This window comes from Theropithecus gelada, chromosome X (assembly GCF_003255815.1).
Source record: "Theropithecus gelada isolate Dixy chromosome X, Tgel_1.0, whole genome shotgun sequence".
Taxonomy (NCBI): Eukaryota; Metazoa; Chordata; class Mammalia; order Primates; family Cercopithecidae; genus Theropithecus; species Theropithecus gelada.
The window spans coordinates 47,064,531-47,080,321 of NC_037689.1; positions in this window are offsets into that span (position 1 = coordinate 47,064,531).

A 15,791-nucleotide genomic window follows, 5' to 3' on the forward strand; every position below is an offset into this window, starting at 1 on the left:
AGTGTGACTGTCAGATTCTTCCCCTTGGATCACGCACACTGCCTGTCATTTTGCTGTGAACTCAAGGGGCAGTCTGCAGGCGTCCTGGCTTTTCTTCTCCACCTCTTAGCCTCATGGTCAGGGCCTAATTAGGCATTACGAGCAGGCAAAGAACATTTTTACAAAGTCCTTTCATGTGGGAAATTGTTTAGAGGCCTCAGTGAGGGTTATAGGCTCCTGGATGATTCTTGAGCTTTGACCCTCTGGGTGCATTTGACTTGGCTGCATTTCCTTTAGAGTGACAAAATAGGGATGCTTTTTTGCCAAGCCTGGTGTCCTTCAGAACTTCAGATTGATCCATGTCTTAGCAGAGGCTGTGAAAACACGGGATTTATCTGTCAAATTTATATTTATGGAATGTGGCGGTCTAACTGTGCTTAGTGTGTTTGGTTGATTTGCAAAATGGGCTGTCTCCTTAAAAAAGTCAAATTGTAAAAGGCTGTATCTTTCACTGAGAGGCTGAGTTAATAAGGAACAGCTGGGGCCGAGTGATGTCATGTGCCACCTGCATGAAAGGCCGCCCAGAGGCTCACACCAAAAGAGAGTGCTCCAGAGAAGTGGGTTTCAAACCTATTATTATTATTTTTTTTTGTAATTTTTTTTTTTTTTTGCAGAGGAACATTTTTTCCCATTGAAATCATTTTCAAAACCCCAAAATATATCACAAAGATGCAAGCTGACTTGCTGTGTATAAAGCTACAATGAGGAGTCCAGGATTCATTCAGCTTTCCTATCATAAGCAACAGTCCTTGAAGCTCTTTCTTGGAATTTTGGGGAGCAAAGATATACAAGAGTGTTTTCGGTAGTGGGATGTGTGTATCCTGGAGAGCTGACAAGATCATTCACTTAGGTGTTGGAAGAAAATGTTAGTAGTTGTATTTATATTTATTTTTCTTTCATCTTAAAAATTCCTATGTTTATATGCATGATAATATAATAGTCCAGTGATATATGGGCAAACATAATTTATAAACAACATATTGGGGGAGCATGCTTAATTTCTTTTTTATAAGGTGCATTTTGAATTTTAATAGTTGTTTCCAAACAATTTATTTCCTGATAAAAACATACTATCAAGAGTATTTGGATACTACTGGCCTAGGAGTTGGGAAAGATGATTCATGGTGCAGCACTATTCACAGCAGCAAAGACATCAAATCAACATAGGTGCCCATTAATGGTGGATTGGATAAAGAAAATGTGGTACATATATACCATGGAATACTATGCAGCCATGACAAAGAATGAAATCATGTCCTTTGCAGCAACATGGATGCAGCTGGAGATCATTATCCTAAGAAAATTAATGCGGGAACAGAAAACTAAAAACTGCAGGTTCTCACTTACAAGTGGGTGCTAAATATTGGGTACTCATGGACATAAAGATGGAAACAATAGACACTATAGATGAATAGTGGAAGGAGAGGGAGAAAAGGGTTGAAAAACTGTTGGGTACTATGCTCAGTACCTGGGTGATGTGATCGATCATACCCCAAACCTCAGCATCATGCAATATACCCATGTAACCTGCACGTGTACCCCTTGAATCTAAAGTAAAAGTTGAAATTATAAAAAAAAATGATTCATGGGTACAGTGTAGATGATTCATGGATAGATTGTAAGAAAACTGGCTCCGTTGTTCTTGGCAGAGTGAATAGCAAGAACGTACCACAAGGGGATGGGGTGGAATTTAATATTTGGACCTTATAGTGGGCTGAATGGTGGCCCCAAAGATATCAGGTCCTAATTTCTGGAACCCATTGGAAAAAGTGTCTTTGCAGATGTGTTTACATTAAGGATCTTAAGATGAGAAAATCATGGATCATCTGTGTTGTTCCAAAATGCCATCCCAAGTGTCCTCATAGGAGAGAATCGGGGGAGATTTGACACACACACAGAGGAGAAGGTGATGTGAAGACAGAGGCAGAGATTGGAGTGATCCAGTCACAAGCCAAGGAATGCTGGCAACCACCAGAACCTGGAAGAAGCAAGTAACAGACTCTCCCCTAAAGCCCCTGGAGTGGGGGGCAGTCCTGCTGACACCTTGATTTTAGTACGATGATGCTAGTTGCAGACTCCTGGCCTCCAGAACTATCAGTGAATGAGCAGATTTCTGTTGCATAAAGCCACCAAGTTTGTGACAATATGTTACATCAGGTACAGGAAACAAATAAGCCCCCATCCTGGTATTTTTGTTTGTTTGTTTGTTTTGTTTTTTTTTTTTGAGACAGAATCTCGCTCTGTCAGCCAGGCTCAAGTGCAGTGGCGTGATCTTGGCTCACTGCAACTTCTACCTCCCGGGTTCAAGCGATTCTTCTGCCTCAGCCTCCCAAGCAGCTGGGACTACAGGTGCATGCCACCATGCCCGACTAATTTTTGTATTTTTAGTAGAGACAGGATTTCAGCATACTGGCTAGGCTGGTCTCAAACTCCTGACCTCGTTATCCACCCACCTCAGCCTCCCAAAGTCCTGGGATTACAGGCATGAGCCACCGCACCTGGCTCCCCCACCGTTTTTTTCTCAGTAGAAGATAAACTAGATCAACAGCCCCTAAAGTGGTTTGCAAATTCAGATGCCAAAGGGGCCAAGAAGGCATACACTGTTGATTCATATTATAGAGGAGGATGGTTCAAATTGGGAATTCAAGAGGCTGAGCTTTGGTTAAAGGCAATAAAATTCAATTGCTTGTAATATTCTATACTGACCAAACTAAATATGTCCACAGACTACTTTGGTTAATTTCTGCAACCTTTCAGTCTTAGTGGAAAAGATTTGGGGAAGCAATAGCTAAGGTCAAGTAAGTGGAATCTAGCCAATCTATTGGATGGGCACCTTTAAGCTAGAGGCTAATATGAAGAGACAGAGGTAGTTTGACACACAGATTTTAGCAGATTCTATGGGCCACATTTCATGGCCACAACTTGGAGTCAGGCAATGTACCAGGGCCAGCCTGATTCTGACAGAAAAAATTTCAACAAAGTTTCTATCAACCCCAACTTTATATTTTATACACACACACACACACACACACACACACACACACACACACACACACACAATCCTAGCTTTTTATATATATAATATAAAAATTATATATGATATATAAATATATATATAAAGTGAGCAGATTTCTGTTGCATAAAGCCACCACTTCATATATATATGCACTTTATATATATATCCACTATATATATATCTACTATATATACACACACACATATATAATTCCAAGTTTACAATATTAATAAACAAATCTCCAAATCTCTTACTTCCATCACTGTGGCCACCCACATAATACAAAAGGGATTGGGCCTTATCATGCCTGTGATATTCCAAATAGCTTATGGCCAGATTTTCTGGCACGTCAGGCCATAGGTAAGAGATTCTAAAATTGGAAATTTAATCTATCAGGGTCCATTTGCTTATTGTACCCAGGAAACTAGGACTACGCAAAGGTGAGTTCAGACTTTAGCTGAAATGTTCTAAAGCAAGAAATTAGCAATTGCAAGAACAATGGCAAAGGCTTCTTTGAGGAGATAAAGATTAAAGAGCAGTAATGGGGAGAGGTGCTGAATACAGTTTTCAGCCCACTTAGGTTCATATCACTTGCGTTTGGATTAATTTTATATTTAACATTGGGCCTCTGGGGCATCAGGTCCTTAAATTTAAATGGTTAATTTTTGCCAGCATATAGGACCTTTTGTAGTTTTAAAAAATCATTTTAGAGAAATTATGTACAGTTTATGCTTTTCTAGATGTATTTTTATATTTATACTTTAAAAAAGCAAACACCCATGTTAATTGCCACCTACACAAAGAAAGAAAACATTATCAGTACCCTAGAAACCTCCCAAATGTCCTTTCCATCAATCATTTCATCTCTCTCCCTACCAGATGTAATCACTATCCTGCTTTTTTATAGGAATAACTTTCTTGATTTTCTTTATGATTTTATTATCTGTGTACATGTCCCTAAACCATATTTTACCTGTTTTTGAACTTTATTTTAATGAAATCATACTCTATGTATTTTTTTCTGTCTTGCTTTCTCTGTTCAACATTGTGTTTCTAAGCTTCATGTTCTTGTGTGGTAACTAATTTGTGAATTCCTATTGCTGTGTAACATTCTATTGTATGACTATACCACAATTTATCCATTCTGTTGTTGGTGGACAGTTATTTCTAGTTTGGGGCAATTATGAACAATGAACATTCTTGTGTATATATCCTGATTAAAGAAGCATGTATTTCTTCATGTTACTATTAATAGATGATGCTAAACTGTTTTCCAAAGTGGTTGAACCAATTTATACTTTCACCAGCAGGGTGTAGGAGTTCTTGTTAGTCTACATCCTTGCAACACTTGGTATTCTAGTGCTTAAAATTTTTTGTCAAACTGATGTGATATCTCAGCATGGCTTTAATTTGCATTTTCTTGAATTACTGGTGACTTTAACCACATTTTCATTGAAATATAAAGTATGTGTATATCTGTATATGTAAAAATATATTACACATGTATACATACACATGCATATACATACATTCTTTGGCCATTTCAGTTCCTCTTCTTTGAAGTGGTTGTTTAAGCCCATTTAAAACATTATAATTTTAATTTTAGATTCAGGAGGTACATGTAGGCACATATTTGTTGCATGAGTACATTGTATACTGGTGGGGATCGAGCTTCTAATGTACCCATTACCCAAATAGTGAACACTGTGCCTGATAATTTTTCAATCCTTGCCCCACCTACCCACCCCACTTTTGGAGTTCCCAGTATCTATTATTTCCATCTTTATGTCCATATGTACCCATAGTTTAGCTCCTACTTATAAGTGAGAACATGCAGTATTTGATTTTCTGTTTCTAATTTAGTTCACTTAGGATAATGGCCTCCAGAAACATCCATGTTGCAGCAAAGGACTTGATTTCATTCTTTTTAATGAGAGCTCATTTTTTTCTGTTGGTTTGTTTGCCTTTTCCTTATTGTTTTGTCGGAGTTCCTATTATGTGTGTTGTAAAAATATTGTCTTTCATTTTGTGGCTAACCTTTGTACTGTTTTAATTATGTCTCTGATGAACAGACATTCTTATTTTTAATGTCATCAAGTTTATTAATCTTTTGCTTTATAGTCAGTTTTTTTGGTCTTCTTGTTTCCAAAGTTATGTGTGTTTATCACAGAAACTTTAGAAATACAGAAAGAATGAATATCACATAATTCTACCTCCCAAAGACAACCATGGTTAGCACATTGTTTGGTCATTTTTAAATGGCATATATATGTGGCATGACATTTCCTTTATGAATGAAGGATCATAGTTGCACACACACAAATATTTAGTGACACAGAGTTGAACACATGTTCTCTATTGTTAGGGAGCTTGTGGCTTATTAAGTCAGAAACATGCAAGTTTATAAATATGTACAATACAGTGTTATAGGTCTGTTGATAGAAGAGTGCACAGCATACAGTAGAGGCCAAAGGAGGAGTGGTCATTTTTACCTGGGTGGGCCAGGAAATGCATCATCAAGGAGATGCCATGAGCTAAGCAGGCAGGAAGGAGAGAATGGGCTCATCGAAAGGCTCCAGAGGCACCATAATTTGTAGTGGTCAGATAACTGAAAATTGTTTAATGCCGTTAGAATGTGGGTTGGTGGCAGGGGAAAGGTAAAGTACAGCAAGAGAAAAGCCATGAAGCTGAGAGATAAACTATCTTACAGTTTGAGGCCAGCTTCTTTTCCTAAATTTTTGTCTCTGCCTTTCCCCAGCCATTTCTGTCTTCACAGTGTCGTCCTGTAGCAATACTATCTGCCAGGGCAGATGGAACTCTTGGGGAAATACAAACAAAACCTAACACTTTGACAGTCTTTCTTCATTGTGGGATAATGAGTTATTATTTTGTTTCCTTAACATTTGGCTGAAAAATTTTCTCCTGCTAAACTTTAGACTTCCACCAGGAAGAAATTACAGGATTTAGTAAGAAAAATGGACCCAAATGAGCTGCTAGATGAAGAGATGGAGTTGTGCCCCTGAGAGCCAGAATTGCCTGGTGGTTAAGGGCACAGAATTTAGAGACAGACAGATCTGAATTTCAATCTTGGCTCTACCATTTCACATGGCAGTTTCACAGTGATGGACAAGTCGTTTAACCTGCGTTTCAGCTTCCTCCTATGTTGGTAGGAAATGATAATATTTACCTATAGGGTTATTATGAGGATTCTATGTAATAATTTATGCAAATCATCTAGGAGAATGGGAAATACTTTATACCTCATAACTACTCTGCTACTATTGCCTGTCCAAAATAAAACCAAAAAACAAACAAACAAACAAACAAAAAACACAACCAAACACACCCCCAAAACCTTAGAAGTTAATCTGTTCTGGGACATACTGAGTATCATTTTTTTCTTTCTTAAGTAAGTAAATTGAAATGAAACATGGTTTTTTTTCCCTCTGTTACAATTATTTTAAAATTAAATTTCTGTTTGTATCAATGTACATAGTTTAAAAAGCAAAAGATATTAAAAGATTTATAATAAAAAAATACTAGCCTACTTTACCCATTCTCTCCTCATAGGCCTGATAGTCAGAGACAATCACTTTCAACAGTTATGGCTGTTTCTGATATGCCTCCATATTTCTAGATGATATACTTAGAGATATTTTTGATTCATTAATTTTATAGGTCTGTTGACTTCCTGCTATGGTAGATGAGAATTTTGTTATATTATTCATACACATATACATGCTGTATATACTTCCCCTCCTTCATTTATCATACAGTTTTGTCACTTTTTTTATAACTTGAGTCAATATTTATAATATTATGATTATATAAATATTATTTACCACTGAGTCAAATTTTTGTCTGTGATTACCTTTCTTTTTTGTATAACTTGTTTATCTTGAGGTCAATAATGTATTCATTTTTATTACGTTATCTTTAAACATAATATTTTTCTGCATGCTCCATCAGATCTGTTACATACCTATCAAAATTGTATTCCAAATGAAAAACTAAACTATTGAATTTTTTCTCCTGGGGATCTCATTCTTGGAGGCCTCCATCCTCTTCTAGTTGATGAAATTTTAGGCCACTGCCACAATTGTCCTCTTGAGTCTTCCTTTGCTATGTCCCTGTGTTGCAGCTTTTGTTTCCTGGATCCCATGCAATTTTCTTAGTTTAATCCCTTTTTTGTGAGAACACATTTTTCCCCCTGTAACTTCCTAAGAAAGGATTCATGATAGATAAATGTCTGAAAATATCTACCATTCTAGCCACACACTTAAGTTTTAATTTGTCTGGGTTTAGAATTCTACTTTAGAAGTCATTTTTCCTAATTGTGAAGGTATCGCTCCATTGTCTTCTAGAATCCCCTGTTAAGAAATATTATGCTATTCTGGGCTGGGCATGGTGGCTCACGCCTGTAATCCCAGCACTTTGGGAGGCCAAGGCGGGTGGATCACAAGGTCAAGAGATCGAGACCATCCTGGCCAACGTGGTGAAACCCTGTCACTACTAAAAATACAAAAATTAGCCGGGCGAGGTGGCGGGCACCTGTACTCCCAGCTACTCGGGAGACTGAGGCAGGAGAATTGCTTGAATCTGGGAGGCAGAGGTTACAGTGAGCCAAGAGCACTCCAGCCTGGTGACAGAGCAAGACTCCGTCTAAAAAAAAAAAAAAAAAGATTATGCTGTTCTAATTCTAATCCTGTTAGGATCTTGTCTTTTTCCTGTTGTTCTGAATTTTTATATAATAAGCCTTAGTATGTGTCTTTTTGAAAATTGTTGTACTGAATTCTTGGAGGCCTCTTTTATTCTAGAGACTTATGTGCCCTTTCTGGGATGATTGCTTATATGAGTACTTTGATAATTTCTCCTCCTCTAATTTTGTTCTTTTTTTCTGAAATCACAGTTGATTGGATATTGGGTCTTCTGGATTGATCCTCTTAGGTTTCTCAGTCTTTTCTCTACTATTTTCCATCTCTTTGTAAGTTCTACTTTCTGGGGAGATTGTCCTTACTTTATCTTCTAAACCATTTGACTTTTAAAACTGTAGATATGCAATTTTAATTTCTAAGAGGTTTATTCTTGCTGGCTGTTATTTTAAAATGCCATTCTCTTCTTGTTTTGTGGTTGTATAGCTTCTCTTATCTCTCTGAGGATGTTAATTACATCTGTTTGAGATTTTCTTCTGTTCTTTTTCACTGTCTTTATTTCCTCTGGATTCTATTTTTCCCTTTGGCTGAATGGCTTTCTCTTTCTTCCTTCTTTCCTTTTCTTCCCTTCCCTCCATCTCTCCCTTCCTTCCTTCTCCTCTTTTCTTCCCTCCTTCCCCTATTTCTTCCCTTCCTCCTTCTCCCCACTTTCTCCTCCCAGTCTTGGGAGCCAGGGGTTGATTTTGGATCTGAGTGTGTAACCTTTTGTGATCATAGCTTAATATGTGGAGACTGTACTATAAAGCTTCTCACTCTTGGCTGACCATGGGCCTTGATTTTTATCCCCTCTCAATCAATATCCAAGTATAGCATAAGCAAATGCCTTCTGGGCATAAGTGGCTTTGGTGCTCTATTAGTACTTTTTTTTTTTTTTTTTTTTTTTTTAAGAGGAAGTTTTGCTCTCTTGCCCAGGCTAGAGTGCACGATCTCGGCTCACTGCAACCTCCACCTCCCGGGTTCAAGCGATTCCCCTGCCTCAGCCTCCTGAGTAGCTGTAACTACAGGTGTGTGCCACCATGCCTGGCTAATTTTTCTATTTTTAGTAGAGACAGGGTGTCCTCTTGTTGGCCAGGCTGGTCCCAAACTCCTGACCTCAAGTGATCTGCCCACCTTGGCCTCCCAAAGTGCTGGGTTTACAGGAGTGAGCCTCTGTGCCCGGCCTAGTAATACTCTTATCTCTCTGGATCTTTCACCTAAAATTTAGTCTTCGAGTTTAGCTATTTTGATGCATTTAAGGTGATTAAAACAATTTTATTCAGGGTTTTAATTTCTGTTTTCAAAGGATAGTTTTATCTGAATAACCTTATACACCATTACTGAAAACATGAAGCCCTACTTTGATATTTATATTCTCTTTGAGTATAAAGTATTGGTGATTATACTAAGGAATATATATTTAATTTCTAAGACTTTGTTATACATAATTCTTTAACCCTTGGTGAGTTCAATTAACCCAAGTTCTTTTCAGTTCTCCTTTCCCCATATTCAAAGAAACTCATACCTACTAGGCATGTTTTCTCTTATTAAGAGGTACTAACACCTTCTCTGCCTGCTTCTAGGGTTTCACTATTTTCATCTTAATATGAATAATGTACACGATAATTTTAGTGTGTCAACATGACTGGGCTAAGGGATGCCTGGATAGCTGGTAAAACATGATTTCTGTGTGTGTCTGTGAGGGTGTTTCTGGAAGAGATTAGCATTTGAATCAGTAGACTAAGTAAAGAAGCTCCATCCTCAACAATGTGGGTAGCATCATCCAGGCCCCTGAGGGCTCAGATAAATGAAAAAGACACAGAAAAGTCAAATTATCTCTCTTTGTGAGCTGGAACATCCATATTTTCCTGCCTTTGGACATTAGAGCTCCTGGTTCTCAGGCCTTCAGCCTCAGACTGGGAGTCCCCTGGTTCTCAGGTCTTCAGACTTGGATTGAATTACACCATGATATGGTTAGGATCTGTGTTTTCACCCACATCTCATGTTGAATTGTAATCCCCAGTGTTGGAGGTGGGCCCTGGTGGGAGGTGATTGGATTATGGGGGCAGATTTCCCCTTTGGTGGTGTTCTCATGATAGTGAGTGAGATCTTCTGAGATCTGGTCATTTGAAAGTGTGTGGCACCTCTTTCTTCTGCTCTAGCCTTGTGAAATGCTGGCTCTCCCTTCACCCTCTGACATGATTGTAAGTTTCCAGAGGCCTCCCCCAAAGCCAAATAAATGCCAGCATCATGCTTCCTGTGCAGCTTGTGGAACCATGAGTGAATTAAACCTTTTTTCTTTATAAACTACCCAGTCTCAGGTATTTCTTTATAGCAATGTGAGAATAGACCAATATACACCACTAGCTTTTCTGTGTCTTCAGCTTGTAGATGGCATATCATGGAACTTCTCATCTTCCATAATTGCAGGCCAGTTCCCATAATACATCTTCTCATATATTTATACAGTTGACCCTCCATATCCGAAGGTTCCACCTTCATGGATTCAACCAATTGTGGGTCAAAAATATTTGTGGAAAAACCATAAAAATAGCAATACAACAATAAAAAATAATACAAATTTTAAGACAGTATAAAAACCATTTAGATAGCATTTCCATTGTATTAGGTATTATACTTAACCCGGAGATGGTTTAAAGTATATGAGAGGATGTGCTTAGATTATATGCAAATACCATGGCATCTGATATGAGGGACTTGAACATTTGTGGATTTTGGTATCTATAGGGGGTGGAGGGGGTCTTGGAACTAATCCCTTGCAGATACTGAGGGACACCTGTATATATACTGTTGGTACTGTTTCTCTGGATGACCATAATACAATTTATCAGATTAACTTGGTGGTACTTCGGAAAGCAAAGACCCTGCTCTCAATAAATGGTATATAAGCCAGGTAAGTTTCAGTTGAATTGGAAATGAGAAAGTAGTGGTCCTAGTAGTAGTCCCTTCTAGATGTTCTAGCAATAAGGACAGTTACTGGAAGAGATAGATGTGGAGAACAAAATGAGATGATAGGTTTGGGGAGGGAAAACAAAATGCACTTGGGAATGTAAACTAACACTCATTTAGTACTTGCTAGGTGCCACGCCAATGCTAGAGACTTTGCATAGGCTGTTTCTTTTAATGAGGTACTAGAGGGAAAGAATACAAAAGCCACTTGTCTTAAGATACTTAATAATTTTATCTTGCTGGTGATAGCTCATACTTTAATGCTTGGCCCTAAAACTATTTCCAAAAGCTAAGGGTCAAGGGGAAGTCAAATGTAAAATTGCCGCATCTGACTTTTGGTGATAACAGTCATGTCTCCATTAATAAATGGAGCAAAGAAGAACTCAAGAAATGACCCCTATTAAAAACCTCTTTGGAGCTGCTAATAAATAGCAGAATGTATTCATTCGAATTTCATATTTTTTGGCTAATGCATAACCTCTGTGAAGCCTTGCAAAACTCTTAAAGGGCCAAAAGTGAGCAGTGGGGATGCTTGGATCATCCTCAGATTGGATAATCAAGTTATTGTTAGTTTATGGAATTCATTTTCATGGTGGCAAAAGTGGGAGCTGTAGTTTATAGACCTTTCTCCTCTTGGAGCCTCTTATGGTAGTAAATACCACATCTACAAATGTCGCCCTGTGTAATACCTTGTTCTGGCATTAGGCGGGGTTTGCACCATAGAGTCTGAATGGAAGAAATGACAAGTGCAGCATTAAATGTTAGTTAGTTCAGCCTTGTTCATAGCAATTGCTTTCTCTTTCAAAGGCTAAAACCTTTAGCTGTTACAGCACTGATTGGAGGTAAAGAGCTGGCTCTCAGGAGAATACTTGTTGAAAAGAACAGGACTGTGTGACTTTGCCTCTTTAAAAATTCTACTGCTAAACCCTAGGCTGCCCTGCCTCCTTGCTATTTTTGTCCATTGGCAATTTCCCCTTGAAATGCTATCATCTAATTCTTCCCCAGGCTTTACTCAACCATGTGTTGAACTGCTAAATGCTGCTTCAGCTAATGTCACCATTCAACATAGAGCAATCTCTATGCAGTCTCTAGAAACTGCAGGAAGAAAACCCTAATCCCCCTCCAACCTCTGAGGCAAATAGCCCTCACTGTGAAGACTACAAAGATTTTGCTTACAACAGTTTTAGGGTAAAGCCAGAAATCACACAGTAAACTTTCAGGAATTCATTGATGGTATATATTTTCTCTTGACAGAACTGGATTCCCTTCAACTGGCTATAATAGCATCACTCCTTAGATTCATGCCTGGATTTTTCATCTTACCAGACGCAATGGTAAGGGCTTTATATACATCCTGTTTAACAGTACAACAACTTACGATGGAAGCATTTTTCCATTCATTTTATGGGAGGAACCTGTGACTCAGAGATTTTTAGTGCTATTAGTGAGTTCCTAACCAAGTTCAGTCTGGCTTCCAGGCCTGTGCACTTCCAACTCTATGTTATAGCTCTTGCTGTCCATCTGAAAGAATTTCTCATCCAGGAATATTGCAGGCTGAGAACCGTATTGAAATAATTGATTCTCTTGGGAGTTTCTGTATGGTGGACCTAGTTCTGCAGTTTATGGTTAGGGAACTGGCAAATGAGTGTATATTTTTGTTACAGGGTTTCCCTGTTTCCTCTGAAAAGGACAACAACTATGTCCATGTAGATTGAAGGAAGAAATGAAGACATGACAAAAAAAAAAAAAAAATTGCTAGAGCATGATTAAGAGGATTTTCAATTGTTAGACTCTTGCTTGGAGATTTATTTGATTCTTTGAACAAATAATTATTAAATACTGTATTAAGTCAGGGTTCTTTAGAGGGACAGAATCAATAGGATATATAGAAAAGGGAGTTTATTAGGGAGAATTGGCTCACATGATTACTAGGTGAAGTCCGATGATAGGCTGTCTGCAAGCAGGGGAAAGAGAGAAGCTGGCAGCGTGGCTTGGTTCAAGTCCGCAAGCCTCAAAACCAGTGAGGCTGACAGTGCCGTCCTTAGTCTGAGGCTGAAGGCCCAAGAGCCCCTGGGAGGCTGCTGGTGCAAGTCCCAGAGTCCAAAGGCCAAAGAACTTGGAGTCTGATGTCCAAGGGCAGGAGGAGTGGAAGCCAAGTATTAGGCATGGCATGGGAAAAGAGAGAGCGAGAGGACTCAGGAAACTGCTTATCCCTTCTTCTTGCTTTGTTCTAGCCACACTGGCAGCTGATTGAATGGTACCTCCGACACTGAGAGTGGGTCTTCCTTACCCAGTCCACTGACTCAAGTGTCAGTCTCCTCTGGCAACACCCTCACAGACACACCCAGAACTATACTTCACCAGCCATCTATGCACCCCTCAATCTCGTCAAGTTGATGCATAATATTAACCATCACAAATACCTATTATGTACCAGGCATAGGTCTAGCACTGGGAATACAGTGGTGAGCAAAACAGACAAAAAAAATTCCTGACCTCCTGGCGCCTGTAGTCCCAGCTACTCGGGAGGCTGAGGCAGGACCATGGTGCTTACATTCTAATAGGAATAGCAGGAAGACAGATTATACACAAAGTAAAACTATGTAGTATAATAGATGGTGATAAATAGGGGGATATATCAGCATTTAGCTTTTGCTTCACTACTTGTTCCAAATTGGCTTTGTCACTGGCATTTTGAAATCCAAATAGCCACGTCAGTGTTGTTTCTGGCACCCCTGAACTTATGTGAGACCATTGGTCTGTGATCTTATAGGTTATCATTAAATAAAATGAGCATAAGTAACATCAATAAAATAAAAAAGGCATGCCATTTGGACTTGTTAATATATAGTGTTCCAGGTGACTTAGAGTATAAAAGCTTCTTAAATTTGATATCGTGTTAGAGCTCCGAGGCTGCTGTAATAAAGTATCTCATACCGGTGGCTCAGAAAACAGAAATCTATTGTCTCACAGTTCTGGGGTCTAGAAGTTCAAAATCAAGGTGTTTTTAGGGTTAGTTTCTCCTGAGAGCTGTGAGGAAATAATCTATCCAATTTCTAGCTTCACTTCTAGCTTCCAGTAGCATCATGCATTCCTTGGCTTGTAAATGTCATTTTCCCAGTGTCTTTACATCATCTTCCCTCTGCAGGTGTCTGTCCTTGTGTCCAAATTTTCCCTTTTTATGAGAATACCAATTGTGTTGAATTAAGACTTCCCTAATGGCCTCATCTTAACATGATCATATGGAAAGACCATGTTTCCAAATATGCTCATATTCATAGGTCTTGGGGGTTTGGACCTAATATATTTTTTAGGAGGTCTAATTCAACCTATAACAGATATATTGATATATTTAAATTATATCATCAGTTGAAGTTTAAATGTGTATTTGGTATTGTAAGAGTAAGGTGCTATAATAATTATGGATGAATGTAAAAATGATTAATTTTTATACAAATTAATTAAGATCTTTTAAAGATTTAAATAGGGATACTAACAGATAATATGAATAGTAAGAGTGTGTCAGCCAGATCACTTTAGAAAGATCGTTAAATACTTTTTGGACCAACAGAATTTCTCTTTTTTTAACTTTTATTTTAGGTTTGAGGGTATATGTGAAGGTTTGTCAGATAGGTAAACATGTGTCATGGGGGTTTGTTGTACATATTGTTTCATCTCCCAGGTATTAAGCTCAGTACCCAATAGTTAACTTTTCTGCTTCTCTTTCTCCTCCCATCCTCCCCCTCAAGTAGACTCCAGTGTCTCTTATTTCCTTCTTTGTGTTCATAAGTTCTTATCATTTAGCTCCCACTTATGACAACATACAGTATTTGGTTTTCTGTTCCTGTATTAGTTTGTTAAGGATAATACCCTCCAGCTCCATCCATATTCCTGCAAAATACATGATCTCATTCTTTTTTATGGCTGCATATTACATTTTATGGCTGCATGTTCTTTTTAAGGCTGCATAGTATTCCACGGTATATATGTATCACATTTTCTTTATCCAGTCTGTCATTGATGGGCATTTAGGTTTTTTCCATGTCTTTGCTATTGCGAATAGTGCTGCAATGAACATTTGCGTGCATGTGTCTTTATGGTGGAATGATTTATATTCCTCTGGGTATATACCCAGTAATGGGATTGCTGGGTCGAACAGTAGTTCTGCTTTTAGCTCTTTGAGGAATTGCCATTCTGCTTTCCACAATGGCTGAACTAATTTACACTCCTACCAACAATGTGTAAGTGTTCCCTTTTTTCTGCAACCTCACCAGCATCTGTTATTTTTTGACCTTTTAATAATAGCCATTCTGACTGGAGTGAGATGGTATCTCATTGTGGTTTTGATTTGCATTTCTTTAATGATCAGTGATGTTAAGCTTTTTTCTGTGTGCTTGTTGGCTGCATATATGTCTTCTTTTGAGAAGCGTTTGTCCATGTCTTTTGCCCACTTTTTAATGGGGTTGTTTTTCCTTTGTAAATTTGTTTAAGTTCCTTATAGATGCTGGATATTAGACCTTGGTCAGATGCATAGTTTGCAGATATTTTCTCCTATTCTGTAGGTTGTCTGTTTACTCTGTGGATAGTTTCTTTTGCTGTGCAGAGCTCTTAAGTTTAATTCGATCCCACTAGTCAATTTTTGCTTTTGTTGTGATTGCTTTTGGTATTTTTGTCATGAAAATCTTTGCTCATTCCTCTGTCCAGGATGGTATTGCCTAGATTGTCTTCCAGGATTTTTATAGTTTTGGGTTTTACATTTAAGTTTTTAATCCATCTTGAGTTGATTTTTGTGTATGGTGTAAGGAAGGGCTAGCCAGTTATCCCAGCACCATTTATTGAATAGGGAGTCTTTTCCCCATTTTTTTGGTCAGCTTTGTTGAAGATCAGATGGTCATAGATGTGCAGCCTTATTTCTGGGCTCTCTATTCTGGACCAACAGAATTTCTAAATATGTAAATAAAAATACACAGCAAATAATAGAGGTAATCTTTATTGAATTTTTAGGGATGCTAACATTTATAGCACCAAACAAAATAATCTTGAGAATGGTATAGGTTATTCTGATCTTTTGGCTTCCC